At 41.0% G+C, this 27,614-nt stretch overlaps 1 pseudogene; it reads right to left on the reverse strand.

Moving 5' to 3' along the window:
- Nucleotides 1-921: 921 nt before the first annotated feature.
- The window catches only part of LOC116857868, a 29,155-nt pseudogene continuing 2,462 nt past the window's right edge, over nt 922-27,614 (reverse strand).

Below are 27,614 nucleotides of genomic sequence, written 5' to 3' on the forward strand. Positions count from 1 at the left end.
TCCCAAGAAGAAAAGCTGGTCTATAATATTTGCCCCAGGTATTTGTGGTATGTATTATAATGGTGTAAATGCTAATAACTCTGTCTATCTTCAAAGTTAGTGTGCATGTGTGAAGCCCTGATGAGTTTCTTAATCACCATTTTGTTTTCTTTCATCTCAAATGGCAAGCACAGTGCCTCGTGTTGAAAATATATTTGTTAAAATGTGATTCAGCACTAAAGGCATAAATGAATAATGACATTGTGTTTCCAAAGCTGACGTACAAGAATCATAAGCTTCTACTCAATGAAATTGGAAAGATTTAGAAGCAGAAGAAATGTTAAAGATTGTTTCACTGATCATTTTTTTACAGATGAAGAGTCAGTTGCTTCATGTTTTATATTTAAATGGATTCAGTGCTCACCATTAGAATTTCCCGCCATGGCTTGTCTGATGCCTTTCTTGATGACTGAAATTTAAGCCTTGAAGCTACCATTTCCAGAATTTAGCAAGTTCGATACATAAATGTTGTAAATGATAGTATCTTATTGGATTGCATTTTATTTTTTCCAATCAAAACACTGGAAACGTTAGTCTGCTGTCTCCTGGCAGTCTGGTCTCTCCTATTTGTAGATGATTTGCTGTCGCTACTGAATGCCTATAGTGTTCTTTTCTTACCCTTGAATTTTGTCAGGCTACGTCTTCATGTTGATTATTTTTATAATCTTCTTCCAGAGTACATTTAGTTGTACTGATTTTGTAGATTTGAGACTTTGTATTTTGTGGTTTTTTACTCAGTAATTATTTATTTTTAAGCTAAGTGTACCTATTACTTGAAAAGTGGAAGAGTATTTAATTTGAAGGGATGCTCTTTATGCTAATGTGTTTTTATTTCTCTCCTAATGTTTAAAATGCGAACATTTTGTAATTCAGTCACAGCCCTTAAATCCAGGTAACTTCTTCCTTGGGTCTCAATTCCCTTCTAGACAAATTCTTTTTCCGGAAGGCCGTTGGCTTTTCGTCATTCTTTCTATCTAAATAACATCCAAGCACAAATCACTCAGGCACAAGTGTATGTGCCTTTTGGTCACGAATAATCCGAATTACGTTTATTATGAATGCTGTGGCCTTGGTGCCAAAAATGACTGAGACTGTGTTTATTGGAGAATGTTTTTTTAATTAATTTGTTTACTGTGCTCTCTTTCTGGTACAATTATTACACTCACCGTCGCTATGACGCCGATGATTAGATGGATTTCCCTCTCTTTTCTTCCTTCAGCGCTTTATTCATTTGCCTTTTCTTCCAGACCTTTCTTTAGTTTCTTAGGCCTCTTCTCCACATTGTTGACTCTTTTTCAGCAGAATGGATTTTACTTCTCACTGTTTTTATTTTGAACAAGCTTTGTTACTGTGTCTTCAGTTCTTTTCATTAGTTTCATCAAATCACTTTTCATCTCCCATTTTATTTATAATGTGAGCTGTTTCGTCCGATAGACCCTATTCTTTTACTTTCTTTGAGATTATAAAGATGCTTGCGTAAACTTGCCTTTGATTTCTCAGTGGTAATGTGTCTGAAGTACATCTTTCACTTGTGTCACTTGTTATGTGAATTTCCTGCATGTTTTCATACTGTCTATGCAGAAAGGCCCATTTGACCTCCCTACCTCTTTCTTCTCTGTGGGTGGGATATGAATGCCAGAACTCGGCAAATAAAAATACAAGACTGCCAGTTAAACTTGAAGTTTAAATAGACAATGAATATATTTTTACTATCACAAATATTTGCCATGCAATATTTGGGACATACTGAAACTAGAATATTAGTATAGTTCTGAAGAGTGCTATCTGCTTGCGTCTCTGGCTTTGGAAGCACATCTCTCTTTAGAGAGCTCAAAAACAATGTGAGAGGGGTGCCTGGGTGGCTCAGTGGGTTAAGCCTCTGCCTTCAGCTCAGGTCATGATCTCAGGGTCCTGGGATCAAGCCCTGCATCAGGCTCTCTGCTCAGCGGGGAGCCTGCTTCCCGCCCCACCCCCTCTCTGCCTGCTTCTCTGCCTGCTTGTGATCTCTGTCTGTCAAATAAATAAATAAAATCTTAAAAAAAAATGAGAGATCACCATGCGCCAAAATGGAACATCCGAGCCCACAAGTCTTTCTTTCTTTTATTCAGTATTTATTTGTCTTTGGTTTATATGAATTTGCTGCAGGAGCAATTGGTGTTTTTCCTTTACTTTTGGCCTCCCTTATTTTGATGTAGACTTTGGGGCCAAAATAGTAAATAAAGTTGAATTGTGCAATCCCCTCATCAGACCTACTTTCCCTAGCATTTTGTCCTTTGCACCTGGACCCCCAGTTCCCTCACAGCGCCCCCTATCCCCAGTCTTTGTTGATTCAGGTAGAAGAGTCTCATCTCAGTCCTCAAGATCCCCTTATTTCTCGAGTGTTTACACATTGCTCCCGAGCACGACAAAGGAGCTTTGGCCTTCAACACCCTTCTTCTTTCTTTTCTTTTTTAAAATTTATTTATTTATTTATTTATTTAAATAAACATATAATGTATTTTTATCCCCAGAGGTACAGGTCTGTGAATCGCCAGGTTTACACACTTCACAGCACTCACCGTAGCACATACCCTCCCCAATGTCCATAACCCCACTCCCCTCTCCCTCCCCCCTCCCCCCAGCAGCCCTCAGTTTGTTTTGTGAGATTAAGAGTCACTTATGGTTTGTCTCCCTCCCAATCCCATCTTGTTTCATTTATTCTTCTCCTACCCCCTTAACCCCCCCATCCTTCAACACCCTTCTTAATGGAAGTCCACAATTCACTGAATTCTCAAAGATACTGTATACAAACTGTGGGTTGGGGTTTTTGCTATTTTCTAGGTTCATTTCCTAGGTAGATGGTATGTTAAAATTTTGGTTTTTTTAATTATTTTGAAGATTTATTTATCTTTGAGAGTAGGAGTACAAATGGCAGGAGGGGCAGAGGGAGAGGGAAAGTATCCCAAGCAGAGTCCCCGCTGTGGGGTTTGATCTCTTGACCCTTAGATCATGACCTAAGTCCAATGCTTAACTCACTGAGCCACCCAGGAGCCCCTGTTTTGGGGTTTTCAAAGAGAGGTGTAGAATAAGCATGCTGTTACTTAAACCATATTCTTCTAGAAGTTTTGGGGGTAGGTTCTTAAGGTGGGTTTTACTGTCTCATCATCACCAAATATTTCTTGAGCATTTACCATATGACAGTCCCTAAATGAATCATTTTTTGTGGCTTTATACAAAACCACCCAATCATTCCCATCAATTTATAGGTAAGGAAACAGCTGGGAGAGTTGAGGTAACTTGTGTAGCTTTTTAAGCGATTATTCTAAAAGCTTTGTCTTTTAGACAAACGATGCTGATGGGTAGATGCTTACTCAAACTTGTTCATATCAGGGGAAATGGCATCGAAATAGACATGGCCAATAAGGAGACAGAATCTCCCAGAAAGTGAGTTCTGTGGCTGTAAGGAAAGTTAGCAGCAGCCAGGGCTCTTGAAACCTCAGCTTTGTGACTCTCAGTTCCACAGCTACCCTCTTAATAAAGTTTGACTTTTCCTGGTAGACCTGCTCCCTTTCGAACTGATACTGTCTGCTTGGAGTTTTCCTCTCCCTCCTGGATCATTTCTTTGTATGTCATGCTTTTGGCTTTCTCATAGTTTGTGGTTCACAGTAATTTCTCGTGACTGCCTTGTGGCTCTGACAAATGGTTAATAACAGACACTGAATGACACAGACAACGGGATTTGAATCTGGTTCTAGAATTAGCTCGTAACTACTATAGCACTCAACCTCCAACTCAGATAAGGACCTCTACCAAAGAAGAAAATATCTTCAGTGCAAAATCATCAGTGTTGGGGCATTCAGTTGGTTAAAACATAGAAGAATGGAGATAAGGGCCATAGAGTCAGGTAAGCTGGTGGTTATATCTTTGGTCAAGTGGTTGGTAGAAAAACCCATTTTGGATGGGGCACCAGGAACCAGGAGAACGCCTGTATTTGACTGCCTTATATCTCTGTCCTGTCCTTCACTCAAATGGAGGGGCCTCTAGGGATCTCTGAAATTCTCTCTTCCTACATTTGCTGTGTTATCTTTGACCAGAAGAATTATCACGAGCTGTGCAGAACCTGAAGCCCCAGGCTTGTGGGGGTTCCAGCTGAGGAATCCTAAAAAGATGGGAAGTTCATTCTGAAAATTCAGTATGTATGTAGCAGCCTTGTGGAATTGACTCAAACACTGTCTGAACTATGTCTTACTACTCTGAAATAGTAATGAATATTAGAGATCTCTGCATAACACCTGGGCCAGGCTGGAATAAAGACAAATTAGGAAAAAAATCAGATTGTGACCTACTTGTGTGTACTTCACTGGGAAAAGGTCAAAAACTCTATCCTGTGCCAATTTTGCACTCATCCTTTCTGCAAACCCTTTCAAAGGAGATTAGGTTCTTATTACTTTATTACCGCAATAAAACGTGCGGCCAGAATTCTGGAATGAAAGCTGCCGCTACAGAAGCTGTAATAGAAGAAGCCGCAACTTAAGTGTAGGCTTGAAAAATTGCCATAAAGGCAATCTTTTTTTAGAGAAAATACCTTCTAATTTCTCACAGCCAAATACACACCCCCAGATATGATAAGTCTTGGATACTGACTGCTTTGTGGAGTGACCCACACAATATTTTTTGCTTAAAAGCCATTCTTTTTTTTTTATAAGATAAAACAGGGCATTGGTAATTGGATTGATGGTTCTTTAGTATAACTAGTATTTAACCAGTGAATACTAGGTAAATACCTTGTTTCTGCAGTGAGCATTGTTTTTGAGTTTCGCATTTGGGCATCAAAACCTTTTAAATCCTATCCTTCTTTTCTCTTTTGCTTCTCTTCTGTGTCCCTGTCTCCTTCGTTTTAGAATAGACTTGCCCATCCCTAGATGCTGATGTGATGGAAGAGGCACATGTATCGTTTTGAACATTTCTTTTCCCGGGTCCAAAACTGTTCTTAAAATTCAACGCAGTGCAGCTGCAGGCACTAGATTTTCTTCAGGGAGAGAAGGTCATAGTCAGGGTGACTGTTCTGAATTTTCATAGCAAACCAGAGGTATTTTTGTGATGCGATCTACTGACACTTGCCAACAGGCATTGCCTTTGTAAGCTAGAGACACTTACACATTGGTATATGCCCGAGTTGTCTTCACAAGCTGCGAAATAAATGACAGAAAAGATTTTGCATGAGTTTGGGAGACATGGTCTTAGTTGTTCTGAAAGGAACTATACAAAAGCCAATATTACACTTTAATGCCTCCCATAATGCCATTGCAACTAATGCGAATTGGAGAGAAACCACAGATAGATGATACCTAAATCCTTTCGTATACTGCTGATTTAGTATACTTTAGGGTGTGAATACCAAAAATATTGCTAAGAATTTGTAAGGGAGATATTTTGGCCTTTCCAGTCCCACCATCTCCATCCTCCTGAGTAATAGCTCTCCGTTGAATTACTTTCATTCAGCTTATCTAATGCTTTCCTGAGCCCTGCTTCATTTGTTCCTCACAGCAGTTTTCAGCACACGGAAAGGGCAAATATGGTGAGTTCATTTTGCTCCTGTGGCAATGGAATCTTCGAGAAGTTAGGTAGACTAGAATGTAAATGGCAGAAAGCAGAAACTTAGAGCTTCTGGATCGTACGCCAGCATAGACTAGAAGCAGGGGTCGTTGGGTGAGCCATGCCTGCCACCAAGTGATGGTCTTGTTGTATGGTCACCATGGCTAGAAGCCCTGGAGTGTTTGGCCCCTGCCACTTCCTCCCTCTCAAAGGTATGCTACAGGGGCTCTGTATTCTGTCAAGGACGTCAGTTGCTCATTCAAACTGAAGAGCTGTCTGCTGGGATGAGAATTCAGAAAAGCATTTGATCAGAGGCTTAAAAAAAACCCAATAGCATAAGCCCCAGGACAAATGATTTTACATGTCACTTGGTTATTTTGGCTAATGGGCTAGCTGACAACTGAACCCCCTCCCGAATCCTGGCATGTCAGAACTGCACGTGCGCTCCTCATCCTCACGGGGCCACCTTGATCCCTGTGGGCGACATTTGCCCATGTGTTTCCTGGTCCAGATGGGATGGTTTATGCCGCTATTTAAACCCTAGACTTCCTGGGCACCTGGGCGGCTCAGTGGGTTAATAAGCCTCTGCCTTCGGCTCAGGTCATGATCCCAGGGTCCAGGGATTGAGCCCCTCCCTTATCAGGCTCTCTGCTTGGCGGGGAGCCTGCTTCCCCCTCTCTCTCTCTGCCTGCCTCTCTGCCTACTTGTGATCTCTGTCTGTCAAATAAATAAAAATTAAAAAAAATCTTTAAACCCTAGACTTCCTCCCCTCCAGAGGTTTTGGAACCTGTATAGACCAGCTAACTGCTCACTTAATAGTCCTCCCACATGTTATTACTTGTACTTTTGTGCTTCTGCCAAAGTCACGTTCCTACCAGAGCTTGTTTATACCTTCTTGCCTCTGCCTTTAGTTTTATCGAGATGAAATTGACAAATAATATTGTGTATGTTTTTAGGTGTACAGCGTGGTGATTTGATACACATGTATGTTGTAAAATAATTGCCACAGTAAAGTTCTCCTGGCCATGACCTCACATAATTACCCGTACGTGTGTCTATGTGGTAAGAGCATTTAAGATCTATGCTCTTCCTGCTAGCCGTTTATTCTTTTATCTTGTCACTACACTTGAGGTTTGAGTTTTTGATGGAAATCTTTTCAGTCCAGCTTTAAGCTCCCAGCTAGTCTTTTATTTCCCTTAATCCTTGTAGCATTTCATGGAAACATCATAGTTTTTTATTTTTTTAGATTTTATTTATTTATTTGACAGAGATCACAAGTAGGCAGAGAAACAGATGGGGGTTGGGGGGTGGGAAGCAGGCTCCCCGCTGAGCAGAGAGCCTGATGCGGGGCTTGATCCCAGGACCCTGAGATCATGACCTGAGCAGAAGGCAGAGGCTTAACCCACTGAGCCACACAGGTGTCCCGGAAATGTCATAGTTTAATAATTGACATATGACTGCATCCTTCTCTTAAGGTACAAAGACTGTTCTTTGCTACCAAATGGGAAACTCCTCAAAGACCGGAGCTTGAACTTTGCTTGTCTCAGGAGTCCTATGGAAGCTCAAGTTGGCTAATTTTGAAAGAGTTTCATAAAGGACTGTTTCTAAACATGTGGAGAAGGAAACCATGAGGCAGTATCCTGGTTGGTGACAGTGTTACTTACTCTATGTCCAAAATGTCGAATGAATGGAGTGGTTTCTGAACCCCGAAAGCAGAGAGAGCATTGCAGAGATGGCCACATGATCAGAGCTGTGTGCAGTGAGACTGCAGGAAATAAATACTCTCACCATACCACTTCTTGCTGATGCTTTTTATTGGCCAAACACATGCAGAAGCGAACTCATTGATGGGATTCATGCTTATCACCTTTCCCGGGCACAGAGGAGAAATGCAAAATGGTGAAGAGTGGGTCTGGAGTGGGGAGATAACAAGTGATAACCAGCACAGACATCATAACATTTATGACCCTGGTCTTGCATCTCTCAGGTCCCTAGCAGGTTTTAGAGCGCTCACTGACAGTTTCTGAAACCGCAGTCGTGGGGTCATAAACATCAAATATCACACATAGTCGCCATAGGCACTCACCAAAGAAGATCTTTGTGGATTTTTCCACACATATTCCACTCGACAGTACTTTGATTATTTGTCGGAATTTTTGGTTACAGCTAACCAAGTATAGCACCATCATTAAAAACATCATTACAGAATGCCTGGAACAAACACTCCTGCGTATACAGCAGTGACTTGGTAAGTGGGTGCCGTGTGGCAAGCTCTGACGAGGATGATTCACTATTGCATCTAAAATCAGTTTTTTAGCTTCTTGCATTGCAATTATTCCTTTGGAAAGTCCTCCTTTGGTTGGGAAATTTTGCTTGTCTCCGGAAAAAAAGTTTTATTTTCATATTCCGTCATTTAAATTTCAATTAATGCGACTGAACCCCATCAAAAAAACTTCTTTCAGTGCTCTAGCTCATGGCTTACTTGGGATAAAATGTCTCAGGGCAGGTGTCAGGCTTCTAAGGTAGCAAAATCAAGAAAACATTTTCTGTTGAAGTTCAAATGGAATTGATTTGGATTAAAGCCTGTTGACATATATAATGGTAAAAGGAAACCATTTTCAGCTGGTGAAAAACTTGGGCTTGAAAGATATTACAACACTGTGGGTCAATGTCAGAAAGACATCTGAACAAATGCTGTGGAACATCAAAGTCATTGGAAGTGTCAACTGCTTTGAGAGAATATAAAGAAAACTTGATGAATTTCATTTTGAGCCGAGGTGAAAAGAAAATTCTGCTAGAGATAAGGAAGGAAGAAAAAAAAAAAGTTTTGTGGTCCTAAAACCTACTTTTTGACCCCAAACATACTTTCTGACCCCACAATTTTTCTCATTGAAAAATTCCCAGATTATTAAAGCTAAAAGATGTATTAAATTCAAGGTTGAATAATGCACCATGAATGTTATTTCCTTACAGACATATAAATGTTATTTATACTTTTGATCATTTAATAGGGGAATTTATATTCCTTGACAGGGAGTTGGCAAGCAAGAGAATTATACAGAGATAGTGGAAGGAGAACTTGCAGAGATCACCATGGATAAGGTAATGCTGATTTAAATATTTATTGATTTTAGCAAATGATTATTTTAAAATTACTTGCAGTCATTGAATACATGCATGAGAAGAGGGAGAAGGGCCGGTTTTTTGGTAGGAGCTGGCTTTGTTCTTCTTTTATCAAGCAAGTCCCATCCTCTCTCTGCAACCTGCTTTCAGGTGCCTCTTCTAAGGACTTAGAGGTGCCACAGAAACGAGACAGATGTGTAAATGAAAGCTGTTGAATTGCAAACGTTGGCCTCCTGTTTGAGAAAGGGCTCATGTCTCAACTTTCAGGCTATCCCAAGTCTGTTCCTGCAGAAAATATTTTTCAACTGTTGACTATGTACCCCTTGATGAGCACTCAGGGGCGGGGAGGGGAGAGGGGTTAACATCACAGAAAAGTTGCCTACCCCACATAGCATACATTTGAATGTGAGGAACCAGGTAATAAATAGATGAATGAGAGATTTTCAGGGTAGTGAATCAAAATGTGTACTGATACTTAAATGTAAGGAAAAAATAGGGTAAGATAACATGAGGGAGCAGAGCTGTGTGTTTGCAACTATTTTTTTTTAAAGATTTTATTTATTTATTTGAGAAAGAGAGAGTATGTGAGCTGGAGGGAGAGAGAGAGAGAGAGAGAATCTGAAGCAGGTCTGCACAGAGCCGGGCGTAGGGATCAATCCCACCACCGTGAAATCATGACCTGAGCCGAAACCAAGAGTCCGCCACTTAAGCGATTGAGCCACCCAGCCGTCCCTCTTTGTAGCTGTTTTAAATTGAGTGGTTTTAGAGGGCCTTTTTTTTTTAAAGATTTTATTTATTTATTTGACAGAGATCACAAGTAGGCAGAGAAGCAGGCAGAGAGAGAGGAGGAAGCAGTCTCCCTGCTGAGCAGAGAGCCCGATGCGGGGCTCGATCCCAGGGTCCTGGGATCATGACCTGAGCTGAAGGCAGAGGCTTTAACCCACTGAGTCACCCAGGTGCCCCTAGAGGGCCTTTCTAAATGGAAGTATTTCAGTTAAGACATAAAGGACAAGAAGCAGGTAAGCATAGAGGAATGGACAGAAAGTTTTAGCCAAATTGAATAGCAAGTGCAGAAGCCCTGAAGTGGGGCAACCCATTATGTTCAAGGTAAGCAAAGAATGGTTGAATGCCTTTCGAGAAGAGTCTAAAATGGTATTACTTTGATGTTTAGAAAATTAAATTGGTCTAAACTTATACTCTTAAATGCTCCCAGAGTGCTTGGAAATGAAAAGTTCATTTATAAGAATTCTAACCTAATGAGGACTTTTTGAAAGATTTTTTGTTTATTTGAGAGAGAGTGAGTGAGTGCATGAGCTGGGGGGGGGGGCAGAGGGAGGAGCCCCCCTTTTTTTAAGATTTTATTTATTTATTTGACAGAGAGAGATCACAAGTAGGCAGAGAGGCAGGCAGAGAGAGAGAGAGAGAGAGAGGAGGAAGCAGGCTCCCTGCCTAGCAGAGAGCCCGATGTGGGACTCGATTTCAGGACCCTCAGATCATGACCCGAGCCAGAGGCAGAGGCTTAACCCACTGAGCCACCCAGGCGCCCCCTGAGCAGTGTTCTTGAAGGTGAACCAAGGTTGTTGATGCATCCGAGGTTGCTAGATGCCCCTCTGTGGGACCTGACGTACTGAAAAAGGACTGACAGCAAATAAAGAAACACAGCTCAGTGAGCAGTTAAATCAGTGGTGTAAATGGACTCTTAGCCCCTCGTTGACTTTCACTGGTCATTGCATCGGGTCCATGCAATTTCAGTAACTTGCTCTTTTTTATCACGTGTTTGCCGTTTCTCTCTATTGCGTCCGCAGTTGCTATAGACTGAGATGTTGTGTTGTGTGTGCGCACAAACGTGTGCATGTGTATTTTCTTGAGGTCTTAAAGTGGTTCTTACACCTGGCTGATCGTTAGAATTCCCTGGGGTCTCTCACAGAACATTGACTCTTGCTGCTCTCTCCAAACCATTTAGATGAGACTGTGCTGCGGCCTGAACTCCAGTATATTTTTTAAAAGCTTGCCAGTGCTTCTAAAGTTCAGTCAGTTTTGAGATCCCCTGACCTCCTATGAGAGGAAGAAGGCCTTGATTTATATGCGTACGTTTCTGTCAGATGCTTTAAATGAAGTCATTAACCAAAATGCATTGCCAGGGTCCGGTCATTGAGTTTAAAATCAAATGAAATACATTTCTGGGTGACAGAACAGTAAGGACATGAAGAGAAGTAGGGTGATGTGCCCAGATGTAGCGACTGTCTTGGATGCAGTGCACGGGTCCCAGCGGCAGAAGCGCACTTAGGGGCCGTCCGTGACTTCACAGTGCTGTCACCCCCAGGCCTGTGGTGGTCACTGGCATTCGTCTCCATGGCCCTTGATTTGGAGGAAGATCCCTATTTATGCTCACCTGCTACACGTGGATTCTGAGAGCCTCCCGTGAGGCAATTTCACCCTGCTTGCTTAGTGGAGTAACCTAAGAATAAAAAAAGAAAGCATACATGAAAATCGTTTCTATCTGAAAAAGGCCATGCCGGTGGTAAGGATTCATCTTCCTTCTCAGGGCAGTATAGTCGCTCTGTAGGTTGAGCTTTTCTTCAGACCATAAGTGGTAAAACAATCGCCGGGAGTTATCCAATTTGGGCTCAGATACGAGATTGAACTGTGGCTACATCTCTTACTAGCCGAGTAACCTTGGGCAAGTTCCTGTACTGTCTGAACCTCTTTTTCTCTAAAATGTGGGCAACTATAAGTCTGCTGTGAGAATTCCAGATGACTCGCTCATAATTTCATTTTACAAGTATTTATGGTGTAACTACCATGGGTCAAGGTACTGGTACAGAAACTAGAGATAACACACACACACACACACGAAGTCCAGCTTTCATGGAACTTTCAGAGGTGCAGTGGAACAGAGACAATAAATCAGTAAATAAACAGATCAACAGGTCAAGACCTGGTATGCCAGGTGGTTGATAAGGGCTCTGGGGGAAAAAGGAAGCAGGGTGAATGGGAGAGGAATAGGAATTCCTGGGGGGGCACTGCAGAGAGGTTGAGATGTTACATTAGGAAACCCTCATTGCTGAGATACTTGGGAAGAGTCCTGAAGGAATTGGGGCAACCGCGCCAAGTTGATGTCTACTGGAGCTTCACTGCAGGCAGAGGACCTAGCGAGTACAAAGGCTCTGAGGTGGCACTGGGTGTGGAATGCTCAAGAAATGAAAGGAGGCTGACATGGCTGGAGATGAGCAAGAAAGGGGAAGAGAGGAAGGCTATGAAGTCAGAGTTAGTAATGAGCCTGAGTCCCAGAGACAGACCTCCTCAAGGTTTAATGGGCACCAGAATCCTGGGGATTGTTGTCTAAGTGTGGATTTAGATTCGGTGGTTCCAGAGTGGGGTCTGGGGTTCTGCATTTCTAGCTTCTCCCAGGTCTGCAGACCATGCTCTGAGTAGAAGTGGTACAGGGACATGTAAACTATTGCAAATAAGAAGGCTAGCTTTTGTCCTGAGTGAGATAGGAAGCCATTGGCAGGGTTTGAGCAGGCGCCATTTTGATTGCTCCGGGGGCGGCGATGATGAGATGTGTCAGGAGCCCCGCCTGGCCTCGCAAACAGTGTCTGGGCCTCAGTCATAGCACCACTGCTTGCTCCCTGCCGGCCTTTGCTTAAGTTGCTTAATAAACTCCTTTGTCTCCCAACTCACCATTTTTAACAATGTTAAACCTAGAGAAAAGGCGAAAATTACAATCAGCACCCTTCTATCCTTCACTTAGATGGACCAACGTTACTATTTTGCTCTACTTGCTGTATCTTCTACCCAAAGTACATATTCCCTTTATTGTTGTTATTAATCATCTAAGAGTAAGTTTTTGACCTAAAGACCCTTCCTCTTTAACTACTTTGTCATGTACCTCCTAAGAATATTCTCCTGTATAAACTAGTTCCAAACAGAACATTGGATATTGATAAGACCATCTGATATAAAATCTCAATTTAAGTAGAACAGATTTTCCCCCAAAATGTTTTTTTGTAACAATTCTTTTTCTGGTGCAGGATCCAATCCAGGGTATTATAGAGAATGTTGGATATTGATTGAGTTTTCATGTCTCATCAGTTTTTTGACGTAGAACTGAGTCTCTAGTCTTTAGCCCCCTCCTCCTTTTTTTCTACATGCCATTGCTATTTTTGAAAAGTCTGAGCCCGTTTTCTTGTAGGATGTTACCCTGCTTGGATTAAGGTTTTTTTAATCACTTGAGTCGGGTCATACATGATTGACAGAAATACTGTATAAATGATTTTGTTCTGCTCAGGGCATACCTTTGGACTGTTTGCTTCATTTTTGGTGATGTTAACTTGGATCATTTGGCTAAGGTGTTAACCAACAGAGGATTTCTACACTGTAAAAGTACCCATTTTCCTTTGTAATTAACAAGCTATCCATTCAGAAATACTGTCAATATCCTTTTCCCTAACAAACTTTCACCCAAGATTTTCCACTCGTTAATAATTCTTAATGATTAAATTATTTCTATAGAGGTAGAAAAATGGTGATTCTTCTAACTGTTCTTTTATACTTATTATTTGACATTTTATTATAAACAAGAGCTTTCTCTTTACCCTCTTGGTGGATGGATGGAAGGATGGGTGGATCCATCTGTCTACCTACCTACCTACCTACCTAATTGCTTATTCATCTGCCCATATATTACTTGTCTCCGTATGAATTCATGAATTCTTTTTTAAAAAATTCAATTGTTATAAGCCATTATTGTCATTATTTTGATGACCAAATTGTCCCAGTGTCTGTCAGTAGGAGCTCATTAAATCTGATTCCTGTGTATTTTTCAGTTTTTGAGTGTTCCCTTATTTTCTTGCCCCCCAAAATATTGCAGGGATTTGTATTTGACCTTGTATTTGACCTTCCCTGGCCTTGGATCAGCCATTTCTCCCAGGATTCCTGGTTCTTTTTAGAGGGGACCTATTGATGAGTGCCAATTTTTAAAAAATTTATAAAAAGGGATATCAATGTAACGATATTGGCGGAAGAGTTTTGAGGATTATCTGGCATATAGTACATGATCAGTAACTTAATTTTATGCTATTTCAAAGTATAAATAAAGGCATGGCTGGATATTTGAGGGCAAAAATTAGGAAGGACAGTTGATGAATTCAGAAAATTTGAATTATAATGTCCTCTGAAGGAAAGCAAAAGGTTAACAGATTTTCATAATACATCCATAAATATCTACTTTGCCTCTTGACGCATAGATGAGAAACAGTTTGCCATCACATGTGGCATTTTAGCATAAGCAGTTACCAATCTTGTGCTTAAGTCCTTATGCAAATAACATAGAAAACAAGTCAGACTCTCAAGTAAATGAATTCTTAGTTTTGATGATGTGGAAAGAGATTTTACATAAGACTTTAAATCCTAAAGCATTCCATTTAAAATTATTTGCAAAAATTTCTTTAAGAAAGGAGTTTCTTGTGGAGAGAGATGGGTTGCATTTACACTCAGAGAACTAAGTAGTATGAGAAGATAAGAGTAGAGTCTTGGAGTGAAGAGTTGGCATTGCTACGCCATTTCTAGTTTTCCTCACCATGAGCCAACATACTTTGTTTGGAGGGTTGGTCTTAATGTGTGGTAACATTTTCTTAAAATTACCTTTAGTTTTTCTTTATTCAAGTAGTAGATGTTTCTTGTAGACTCATGAGAAAATAAGCAAAAAGAAAAAATATTCTCATCATCCTACCACCAAAATAGTAAATAACATTTTAGCCAGTATGTTAGATTTTTGTATAATGTGTGTTTACATGTATACACATGATTTACATACAATAAGAATGTGTTGCTGTGATATTGCTTATAACTGTCTTTTACTAAAATATCAAAAATATCATATCAGTAAGTATTCTTTAACTTCATTTTCCTGAATCCAAAGTAGTTACATGTTTGTATAAAAATGTGTTTATACATCATGTTGCTGAGCATTGTTTTCACTATTCCCCAAAAAACACAACGTCTCTCTGCAGTTTAATTAATTACAACTCTGTTTTGTCTCTTCTATTTGATACAGAGCTACTTGAAGACTTGTTACTGAGTCGTATGCCATTGGCACAGCAGAGTGCCATTTGGCACTCAAAAATTATTTCTTAAAGGTGTACATGGTATATAAATACCTCAAATTCATTCTTGTCTTTAGGGCTTTGTGTTTGTGGTGGGATGCTAGGTAAGAGAGAATATAAAAATAATTCTAGCAAAGGAAACTACCAATAGCTTGTCCAAGGTAAGTAAGACCATAGCCTGGGAATTCAGATTCTCTGAATCTCTCTTGAACTCCCCAAGTGATATCATAGGTATACACATAGAAGGCAAATAGACACCTAGGATATTTTTATGAGCTAATAAAAGTTGCCTCTCATGATACTTCTCAGTACACACAATTGTTAGCTTTTGAAGGTCAGGATGGTTGGGGGTGGAGAACATCTTTACATAAAGGCAAGTTGTTCCATGGAAGTAAAGGCATTGACAAGCTGTCCTCTTGTTCTGAAAGTTACTAGACCCTCTGACTGATGAGATGGTGATGACTTGGGTCTCTGGGAAAAAAAAAGTTATGAAGAGAAACTCATGTCAAGAAAAGAGAGGGAAGAGCCTTTCTTTCCTACTACGGTCTGGAAGGTTCTTTTGGGAGGCCTGGTTCTCAAACCTCTTGAGTTTGAGGCTTCAGTGGACTCTGAACGCAACTGCTTTGACCCAGCAATTCTACTTTGAAGACAAAACACGTGGGTAGACATTTTGTAAAGGCTGTAACCTCGAGAGTGCCAGGGATGTGGTACTCGTGAGTCCCGCACAAACACTTCAGCTAGTACGGCTGTCCCCATAGTAGTGGAGAGGGATAGCCATCTCTGCAGGACGAATTTCACAGTACTGTCAGGTAATAGTGATGAGGACAGAGGACGCTGGAAACTGGGATTTTGTGCTAGGCTGGGAAAACTCTTGGTCTCTTCTACTGTAATTTGGGTTGAGTGAGTGACCACAGTTACTACACAAATGAGGGGGGATGGTGCTAGCTTTTAGGAAGAGATACCAGCATTCCTGCTAATAGAGACTCGTGGAGTAGTGGATAATTGAAGAAATGAAATATGAAATATTCAGAGCTGCCAAAGCATGTAGTATCGGAAATAAGTACCTTCTTACTGTTATACTCTTGACCTATTCAAGGTGTAACCTGTCTCCAAGTGTATCAATCAGCTATTGCTAGGTAATAAAACTCAGGGCCGAAGAAAGAGATTGATGTGTCTGCTGTTAGCTTAATCCAGGCTGAGCTCAGCTGGAGAGCTGTACTTCAAACGTCAAGTCTAGATGAATTCAGAAAGTTGGGCTTAGGTGTGCTCCACCTGTGTTCATTCTCAGGCGCAGGCTGAGGAAGCAGTAGCTACCCAGGAAAAGCTCTTGTCACAGGAAGGATAGAGTGTGAAGGGAGTGCCCTACTTTGGGAGCACATTTTAAGCCTTTGCTTGCTAATATTTTATTGCTCAAAGCAAGTCCCAAGATCATTCCCAAAGTTCAGATGCAGGGGAAATACACTCGTTCTCTGAGGGAGGAACCGCACAGTCCCATGGCAGAGCTTGTACATAGAGGTCAGGGTGAAGAATCGAGCCAGTAAGCCAATCAGTCACTCCAAAGATGATATTGATCACCTTTCTCTGTGTATTTCTTTGTCTGTTTCCATTCTCACTGAAGTTTCTCTCTTCAGAACTTATCCAGGAGCACCTTTAAGATTTAGTTCAATTTGCTCTTGTGTTCACGTTTCTTAATCTTTTCTTCTTTAGCTAATTTGGAAGGAACTTAACATGGAGATCCTAGGTTATCTTTTAAAAATATTTTCTGTGGTGAACATATAATAGATATCAACAAAAACCTAAGCAGTGTACTTGTAGAAGTAATGTAAGAAACATTTCTATGGATAAAAACACATCTTACAATTGCGAAGGTCTTAATCTAAGATTCTCATAAAAGGTAGGCTCTAAGCATACAACAGCTTCTTAAAGAATTTGGCATAAGCTAGACTGCCTAAATCTCTTTCAAACAAATACAATCGGAAAGCAGAAGTAGTTGTATGTTTCTGGGCTGCCTACTGCTGTAATATTAACTATTTCTGGTATAATGGCAGGCTGTCTCCTCTATAATCAAAGGAAAATGTGTAGATTGACAATTCTGCCAACTATTGAAATGTCTCTTAAAAATAAAATTGCCGGTAAGTAACAGGCATTTTGTATGTGCTAGTTATTTTGACCTGATGGATTCGCAGATTTCTTACAAGCATAGAAAATAAAAGCTGCAGCTTATTTTTAAGTACAAATCTCCTGTGCGGCAAATGAAGTCACATTTTTTATTTATTCATTTATTTGTGCTGTTAGAAAACCACTTTGCACCAAGTATGTGGAAGAATACTTATTAGGCTAATAACAGCAGAATCCTAGAAATGAGGCATGTAGACAAGTCTGCCTCTAGAAAATAATGTGGAGTTGCAGAAGGTTAAGAATCTCTAAAGATCAGTGGAAGCCAGGAGATAAAAATAGATGAGCAGAAGGGAGAGAAAAAGGGAACGGAAAAGAAAACACCAGGAAAAGACTAATGGTGTTTAGGATGGTTATTTTGTTTTTGTTCCCTGTTGAAAATTCCTAAAAATGCATGAAGAGACCTTTGGAAATTCTTTGAAATAGATCATTTTTATTATGCATGATGTCTAAGCTCTTGGGGATGTCTTGCTTTCTCATTTTAACGGGCACACACCGTCGCACACACAGTCTCACGCGTGTGCGCACACATACACATACGGGCCTTTGACTTATAGAATGAAGCACATCGTCAGATGATGACTAACTCAGTAAAATGTGTTAATAAAAGATGACGGTTCTAATGGGGGAAAGCTGATTCTTAAATATAATGCTTCTATATCTAAATGGAAAATTTGTAACCATTAACACTGAAACATCCTCACACGATTTGCAAGATAATGCTTCATGGTTTCTTTGACAGAACTGCAGATGTTTCTCTGACAGTTCTAAGTCCCTCTCAGTTTTCGGTGCAATATCAGGAAATGTTGGCTTTTGATGAAGGCATCTATTCAGGGTGGAATTAGGAAGACCATGGCACGAGAACAGGTGGTTTGATTTGCCCACAGATCACTCCATGTTTTACACCCCCCAGTCCCCCAAACCCCAAATGACTCTCAGAAGTCTTAGTCTATGTTGTAGAAAAAGAGATGAAAGGCACCAAAAGTCTCTAATTTTCATCTTTCCAGGCCTCTGGTGTTCATAAAATGTTTGGTTCCAACCTATTATGTATAGCCCATTTTGAAAATTGGTAAGAACCCACAACACGTGGTATTTTTATGTTAATTTGACCTTTCCTCCCATTTACATATTGTAATTTTGGAGTTCCTTTCATATCCTTAGCATATCTGAGGTTAAATAACTTCAGTCTCTGCGTTGGGAACTGTGGGAACTTGGATGTGGCCTGGGATCTGTATGGTACACTCTGTTAGTCAGTTTGGGCTGCCATATCAAGGTACCACCTTCTCCTTGTGTTCTCCTTCGGTTTTCCCTCTGTGTGTCTGTGTCCTAATGTCCTCTTGTACGGACACCAGTCTTATCTGCCGTATGACCTCATTTTACCTTTCTCACCTCTTGAAGGGCTCTGTCTCCAAGTACACTCACATTCCGAGGTATTGGGAGCTTAGGACCTTAGCGTCAGAATTTGGGGGGAACACACTTCAGCCCATAACACCTGCCATTCACCAACATGATGCAAGAATCTTGAGGCCATTGTATTTGTACAGAATAATCTGCTTCAAGTCCTATTTTTCTCAGTCACGTCTATGTGAATATTTGAGGTTCAGCATATAACTGGCAAGCCAAAAGTGTTTTAGGTATTCTAGCACATTTGGTAGGTAATTCAGTCCTATTGGGCAGATGGCCTGGATTTCAAATCCATACCCATGCTGAATAAAAGCCAGATACGGGGTGGTTTATCTTTTTCCACTCTGCATCCCATCCCAACCAAATGACAGGGAATTATTTATTGGGGGAGGGGAAGACTATAAGTAGAAGAATCAAGGAGAAACTCTAGATTCTCTCTAAAACTATTCCGGGCTTTCGTCTAAAACATCACATTCTTTTTTTTTTTTTTTAAGATTTTATTTATTTATTTGACAGAGATCACAAGTAGGCAGAGAGGCAGGCGGAGAGAGTGAGAGGGAAGCAGGCTCCCTGCCCAGCAGAGAGCCCAGTGTGGGACTCGATCCCAGGACCCTGAGATCATGACCTGAGCTGAAGACAGCAGCTTAAACCACTGAGCCACCCAGGTATCCCGTAAAACATCACATTCTTAAAAACAAACAAAACAAAAATATCATATTCTTTCAGAGATCTGTTGCCACGGTGCGAATAGCATCACGTAATACCTTTATCCCCTAACATCTCTTCTAGGTGCATTGCTGTAAATGGCTGAAATGCCGCTTGTCCTCCTCCCCTCCTGTATCCCTCCTTCATCCCTCCTTCCTTCCCCCTCCCTCCCCCCTCTGTCATTCCCTTGGCTCCGTTTAATCCCCTAACTCACACAGAAAAGGAGGCAGGGTCAGCCTCAAGTAAACTGATTGCTAATGGAATTCATTTACCTACCAATCATCACTCTGTGATCCCTGAGTCATCTGATGAGGACAATGGAGTTAATGAGGATGTGGCAATTAAGGGAAGCGGGGAGGGATGATAGGGTGTTAAGGAAACAAGCCTGGGACTAAGAAGCCCCAGTGAAGGGGGCAGGCTGTGCCCTCCGTCAGGGGCACCCTTTGGAACCCAGAAGCACTGGGCAGAGTGAAGTCTCCTCTGTGTGACCCACGGCGCTTTGGATGCGGCTGAGCACGCTACCCAATTGGATTTTCTGACAAAATCCCAGTTGAAGCAAAAATGTTATTCTGAAGATAATAAGTGTATAGGAATGATTATATGGCTTTGGTATGTTATTTCCTTGCTGTAGAGAAGAATATATTATTTATTTGTAGAAGAAGCACAAGCTGCACACGGTTTGCACAGGTATGAGGGATAATTTATAGACAAAATATTAGAATCTACCAATGTAGAAAGCATCAAGGCTGTAATAAGGAAGATGGGTTTTTGTTGTGTTTTTTAGCAGAAGGAAAAGTGCCAGCACGCTGTCACTGGGGAGAACTATGGTGGTTTGCTAGTCGTGGTGCTCTGGTAAACCAGCCCAATGCTATTAAGAAGGAATTACAGAAACTACATTTATTTTTCTGCTTGATGGCCAGAAGTAATTTTAACAGATTCCTGAATTTTGTCTCTAGGTAAGCCAGGAACATAGGGAGATCATTGTAGTTGTTAATAATTGTGTTGTTGATGGGAATTGCAAAGAGGATTTATTTTAATCATTTTAGGACTTAATAAAGGAACTGCTGATAGCTGGGGGCGGGGATGGGGCAGAGGATTGGTTCATTCAGGCAAGTTCTATGCAGGCCCATGTGAAGGTGGGCTTCTGTCTGTCTGGATGCAACATGTCTGCTCCAACTGTCCCAGTGGCTTAGATGTTAAAGGCACCTGGGACCCCTGTGAAGTCAGAGGTCATTGCCTGGTGATCAATACGTTAAAACCCCACTCATTAAAAAACAAAAACAGAAACGAAACCCACAAAAAAACACAAAAAACCCCTCTCATTGCTCTGAAGGTTTTCTCAGGCAAGCAACACACATTAAACAGTGAGGCTCCTGGGTTTGGCTTGGGCAGTTACTAGTTCCACAGTCCTGGGCAAATTACTTCACCTTTCCTTGCCTTAATGTTTTTCTCTCCAGAAACAGGGATGACAGTAGCAACCACCCATCTACAACAGCGCTTAGAAAATCAAATAGGAGCCTGTATGTCAGTCTTACAGCATCGAGCCCGGCAGAGTCGATGCTCAGTAAATTATGATTAGTCTTATTAATATTATTATTGTTCTTGTCATCCTTAAAATTTGTATCTGCTTCATTATCTGTGTTGTAGAAACTCCAAGAATATTGAGAGGAAACTAGGCCTACAATCTTAGACAGTATACTTTGCAAAATGATAGGTCTGCAATTCGGAAAATAGAATTTACATTTTCTATGGAAAAATTCATGGCCTTGTAGTTGTCCCCAGTTCCTTTAACTGTCTAGACATCAAGTCAAGATAAATTGTCATGCTATCTTATGTTGTTTGTACCTTTGCTCCTCGAAACGATTGTTCCTGTCTAATTAAGGGCTTGTGGTATTTTCTTGTGTTATTTTTAAAACGTAAAGTTTATATGATCAGATTGAGCCTTTTTTACTTTTATTCAGTCTGTTTCCTAAAATTAAATATCCGTAACCTTTCCTGTGAATAAGCAGGGTTCATGGGGGTGTAATTATAAAGCAACTTTATTTTTGTCTCCCAGTGTAATATTTACATTTATCCTGAGGGTCTGGTTCTTTTGTAGGCTTTTGATGGCATTTAAGGGAGGTCCCATGATGTTGATGGTTGTTTTTAGGTAATAAGACAATCTTTAGTCAGTAATTTGTCCCGTCAAATTATTAAATTTCATTTGAAGGTAAAGCTCTCTTCTAGTCAGCTTGCTGTGGGCTGGCTGCCAGTGGGTGGGTGGAGATTATGTTTGGTTGGTTCTTTGTTTTTCCTTGGTGCTCGTTAATACCTCTTCCCCCCAGAGCAATTTCAGACCCCTCTAGGATTAGAGCTGAGGGAAGCAGAGGGTAGAGCGGACAAGAATGTTCTTGCTTGCCTGCCGTTGTTTGGTGATCTAGCACCAATGCTGTCTAGATCTGGTGGGTGGTTCAGGCTGAGCTTGGGGAGGGTATCTTTCTGGGTTCATCAGAGACCCCGGAACGCTTGGCCTTTCCATCTCCTTGCAGGGGTTTCTCCCTCTCCCTTTGTGTTCCTTCCACAGGGCAAATTCATCTCTGACTGCCCTCGACTGACTGGCTGGAGGGCTGGCTGGTTACTGACTCCTTCCTTAGCACCTGGTCATCTGGTGACACTTGTAGCCCATTTTCTTTCCTCAGCAGACTTTCCGGGACAAGACGTGGGATGAAGCTGTGCTGACTCTCTCATGTGTACATCCAGTGAAGTGATCTTTCTTTCACTTTGTTGTAAAGCGGCACGCTAGCCTGATTCTAGATCCTTCCATCACTTAGGGATGAATCTGACTTAGTGTGTTCGCCAGCCTATATGCAATCACTGCAAATCAGTTTATTTCCAAATTCCTCTTCTAATTTCTACTACTTTTAATCCTTTCATATGTTCAATTTGGGTATTGGGTTGAGAGTAGAATAACAGGGTTTTAAAAAAAAAATTCTTAACTAAGGGGTAACATTCTATTATTCTGGGAAATACCATTATTATGTGGGTGTATCACAAGACAAGATGATTTATTCTCAACTCTTCTCTAAGAGTGCACCACATCCCATTCTTTATTTTCTTTTTATTATCCGAGAGAGAGAAATAGGGATATTTTTGTGGTAAAAAGCTTGTAACCTAAATTTACCCTCTTAACCATTTTTTAAAAATTATTTTTATTAACATAGTAATGTTATAATGTAAATAATGTATTATTTACCCCAGGGGTACAGGTCCTCTTAACCATTTCTAAGTGTTCATTCAGTGGTGTCAAGCGTATTCACATTGTTGTGAAATGGGGACCACATTAAAATAAAAAAATTTAAAAACCTCATTGTATATTGAAAAAAAAAAGCCCAGCTTTTTATGCAGTTGTTTTTAAAACGTTATGATTATGATGCTGATGGGTAGATGCTTACTCAAACTTGTTCATATCAGAGGAACTGGCATCAAAATAGATGTGACCAATAAGGAGACGGAATCTCCCAGAAAGTGAGTTCTGTGGCTGTAAGGAAAGTTAGCAGCAGCCAGGGCTCTTGAAACCTCAGCTTTGTGACTCTCAGTTCCACAGCTACCCTCTTAATAAAGTTTGGCTTTTCCTGGTAGACCTGCTCCCTTTCGAACTGATACGGTCTGCTTGGAGATTTCCTCTCCCTCCTGGATCATTTCTTTGTACGTCATGCTTTTGGCTTTCTCATAGTTTGTGGTTCACAGCAATTTCTCGTGACTGCCTTGTGGCTCTGACAAACGGTTAATAACTCCAGCTCATGGCACACAACAAAATTTTTGGTATTTCCTAATTTAAATTTTATTTTTAATTTTTTAATGATTTTCTTTTAAAAAAAAAAGATTTTATTTATTTATTTGACAGAGATCACAAGTAGGCAGAGAAGCAGGCAGAGAGAGAGGAGGAAGCAGGCTCCCCGCTGAGCAGAGAGCCCGATGTGGGGCTTGATCCCCGGATCCTGAGATCATGACCTGAGCTGAAGGCAGAGGCTTTAACCTACTGAGCCACCCAGGTGCCCCTATGATTTTCTTGAGGATATTTTTTTCCATTTTATTTCTTTTCAGTGTTCCAAGATTAATTGTTTATGTACCACACCCAGTGCTCCATGCAATCCGTGCCCTCCTTAATACCCACCACCAGGCTCACCCATCCCCCCACTCCCCTCCCCTCCAAAACCCTCAGATTGTTTCTCAGAGTCCACAGTCTCTCATGGTTCATCTCCCTCTCCGATTTCCCCCAACTCACTTCTCTGCTCCATCTCCCAATGTCCTCCGTGTTATTCCTTATGCAGAAAGGGGATTGTCTTATTTTTTCATACTATCTGGGCACTGTCTGCCAAGGATTGGCTACCCTTGGGTTGGAACATGGCCACCAAGGGCTGCCCTTGACGCAGAGGCCGGAGGTGGTCCCTGAGAAAGGCGTTTTAAGCCCAGCAGTCTTGATTGATGCTATGCACTTAATAAAACTATTTGATGTGCCCATTTAAACAATAAGCCCGTGTTCCTTTTTGCAGTCTTGGCAGGGAACAGGAACTCTTCGGGAGTAGGATATAGTGAAGGCCTCTTGAGAACAAAGAATTGGAGAATTCTTTGTCTTGAAGGGGGGCTTCTGAGTTTCTGATCATGGTGCACTTTTTTGAGGGAGGAGCTGTTGCCTTGTGCTGGGTACCCCTGGCACCTGACCCTGAGACAAAGATGTTATTGCAAATAGTTCATTAGGAAGACCTTAATAGGAAACACTGGCACAAGAAGTGAAGAAATGAGACAGGGCGAGAAAGGCAGAAAGTAAAAAGTGTGTTCTGGGGTGACTGTTGTGACTTATTTCACTGGTTAACTGTGGGGCATGGACAGCGCACCTCAGTTATCTCAGACGAGTACCCAGCAGAAATCTGGATACTTATCCAGATTGCTGTGTAAGGGCTGCTTCTGGATCCTTAATTCTGGTACTTCTGGCTTGTTCTGTGCATTGTGTATAGCTTTGTGCCCAGTAAAAAGCCCTCCAGCCAGGGGTCAGAGGGGTTTGTAGTCAGTGAGGCCTTCCTGTGCAGGGGTGAGAGCAGGCTGTCCGTGAGCAGGGCACTGGCAGCGCCTTCCCCAGTCCCCCTTCTCACTGTCTCCTTTCTTGAATGAAACCTGATTTTCTGCAGGTATTTGTCCCATAGAGAACACGACCTTACCTAAAGCTCAGGGGTAAATCTGGGTCAGTGTTAACCACTCCTGGAGATCACATGTCCATCAAAAGGCAAGCAGAAGGAATGTAGACACATGGTGCAGAGGGCCTCTGAGAAAGGTTTCCTCACTGTTGGAAAGGAGAACCTTCTTCTGGAAAAAAAAAAAAAGCAGTGCTATCTTTTGTACTAGAAATGTCACATGCTCATGACTCCCTTGGAAACACAAGACTCCTCTTGGTACCATGAGTCCTAAATTAACCAACCAGAAAGATGCTCTTCCTTCTCATTTTGAGAGACGCCAACTTTTCCTGATCAGCTAATCATTTTTGAGTAAGGTTTATATAAGCTCTTTATACCAAAGACATACTAATTGGCATGAAGAAAAAGTGGAAGTACCAGATGAGAAAGCTCATTTTTGGAAGTTAACAAAAAGAATCTTTTAAAAGATTTTTGTCTCAGAGAGAGAGAGAGACAGAGAGCATGCGCATGCAAGGGGAGCTGCAGAAAGAGAAGCAGGCTCCCCGCTAAGCAAGTAGCCTGATGCAGGACTTGATCCCAGGACTCCAGGATCATCACCTGAGCCAAAGGCAGACACTTAACCAACTGAGCCACCCAGGCGCCCCAACAAAAAGTTTTATTAAGAGATTATGGGATGAGAGGTGCCTGGGTGGCTCAGTGGGTTGGGCCTCTGCCTTCGGCTTGGGTTGTAATCTCGGGGTCCTGGGATCGAGTCCCACATCGGGCTCTCTGCTCGGCGGGGAGCCTGCTTCCTCCTCTCTCTCTCTGCCTGCCTCTCTGCTTACTTGTGATCTCTGTCTGTCAAATAAAAAAAAAAGAGAGAGATTGTGGGATGATGTCAGTACGTCGTAATGATTCTCACTCCCTTTGTACAACACGTAGACCCCTCTTGTAGTACACGCAACTTTCAGGGAGTTTTGCCAATGATTGCTCATGAGTTCTAAAGTAGCACTTTATTTGATCTTGGCCTTGGATTGCACGTCTGTTCAAGATACTGTGATTAAATAGGACATATTCGGAAAATAGTTTTTCTACTTACCAAGGTACCATGGGTGGCTTGAAGAAAAGCACGTGTGCAACTGGTTGAGCTGCCCACTGAACTAACCACTTCTTTCCCCTGAAGATTGTTCTGACTTGAAACAATGAGTGAGAGAGAGAAAAATCATAATAATAATGGTTATCCAAGCTTGGGTATTAGGCCCCTTCTCAGGAATAAATCAAATGAACTGTTACTTAAAGGAAAACAACTGATAATATATGTTGCCAATGATAAAATTTGAGCTTTTAAGTATAGTTTGGACTTTGGAAAAACTTTTATCCACCAAGGTGATAGTTCCCCAGTAGTTGAAGACGCTTTTGATGACATCAGTGGTGATAGTAACAGGTGTAATTTTTAAATATTATATAGTGAAACGTAGCAGCATTTGGGACATCTCCATAACTCAGTGAAGCAATGGTTTCCAAATGAGTGAGGCATGGTGTGAGAAAATCATGTGTGGGTGAGATACCCATTTGGAGTGCAAGACAGACTAATGGATTTTAATATAACCAAGTAAAAATAAGTTTATCAATATCGCTTTAGATTCCACATTAAAATGCACTTTTAAGAAACTACCATTTGTTGGGTTTTGATACAGTGTTAAAGAATATCTACAATTATCTGAAACGATTCTTAAAATATTCCTCCCTTTTCTAACCATATATCTGGGTGAGGCCGGATTTTCTTCATATACTTCAACTAAAATAGCATATCACAACAGATTGAACGCAGAAGCAGATAAAAGACTCCAGCTGTCTTCTATTAAGCCAGGCCTTAAAGAGACTTGCAAAAATGTAAAATGCCACTCTTCTCACTAATTTTTTGGTTTCAAAAAAATAAATTTTTTCATAAAAATGAATTTGTTAATATGCAATGAGTTTATTTTTTAATGAATTAATAAATACTTAAAAATTTCTTTCAAGTTTTGAACACAGCAAAGAATAGTAAATATAACCCATGTAAACAAAAGCTCTTTGGAGACCCTTAGTTATTTTTAACTCTTTACAGGGTCCTGTGACAAAAAATGTTGGCATTTGTTTTCGAGGGCACAGAGGAAAGGGTCTGGAGTGTTGAAACTAAATGTGGGTTGGTACCTGACATGAACAGAAGTAGAAAGTATGGTTGGATTACAGTTAATGATCTTGAAATAAAGAATGGCAGAGAAATTAGGAAGTTAGGTGGGAGTGTGGTGGCGGAAATTTCTAGGGACATGGGAGTCCTAAGCTCTCTTTTGATCCCTGTGGATGGAGGAGTGGAGGTCAGTGGAAGGGGAGACAAGATCTGGGGATGTATTAATACATTCTACATTGTCATAGTTCTTTTTCTTGTTAAACCAACAATAAAAAATTAAACATTTAGCTTTAAAATGGCTTTCTTCAGAAATGAGCACACTGAATATTTTTCAATTCGGAAGGTACAGAGTTGATGAAGTTTTTCTCTTCAGGTAGGTGAGCTTTCCTGGAAAACCAGGGAACATACTGGTGTGTTAGAATGACTGAATCTCAGATTGGTGGGGAAGAACTCTGCCCAGTGTGTTAAATAACAGTGAATGTTCTGGACATGTTTTGGCTGTCCAGACTGCACATCAAAATCGACTGATGGGGATCCTCAGAGTGAGTAACAGCATTTACTGAAACTGAACATTTTAAGACTTCTGGATTCAGAATCCACGATGTCCAGCCTCAGCCTTGATACTGTACCAGTTTTATTAGCGATTACATGATCCTTGCTCCTTAGAGGACAGGTCTTATGCATTTGACATTTAAGTTTCAGAATGGAGTCTACTTCTTGGAAGAAATCTTGTTAATTATTTGCCAATAGAGAAAGAATGATGGGTCTAAGTAAGTACATGCTGTCAAACTGTCAATGATTATTTAATGCCACCGTGTACAAGGAATGACCCATGTCTAACTACTTTGAATGAATTGGACAAGCTACCAAAATTTGCAAGAATTTCAGACTTGTCACATCCCATAGTTATATAATAGTGTATATTTGAGCCAGGGAGGTGGATAAAACCACTACTAGAACCAGATCCAAAATAAAACCAGAAGTGATGCCTGAATGAACTTTGAGCAGTGATTTTTATTCCAACACCAGTTGGGAGAATGAGGAAAGGCCATTACTTTGCTGCTGAGGGAAGAAGGGAGGTTGACAGAGGACCTAACATCTGTGGATGCCTTCTCTGTTCCAGACCTTCTATGTCTTTTAACAACTTCTGAAGTTTTTTGTTTTTGCTTT

This window comes from Lontra canadensis, unplaced genomic scaffold (genome assembly GCF_010015895.1).
Source record: "Lontra canadensis isolate GAN:19392208 unplaced genomic scaffold, GSC_riverotter_1.0 scaffold127, whole genome shotgun sequence".
NCBI classification, from domain to species: domain Eukaryota; kingdom Metazoa; phylum Chordata; class Mammalia; order Carnivora; family Mustelidae; genus Lontra; species Lontra canadensis.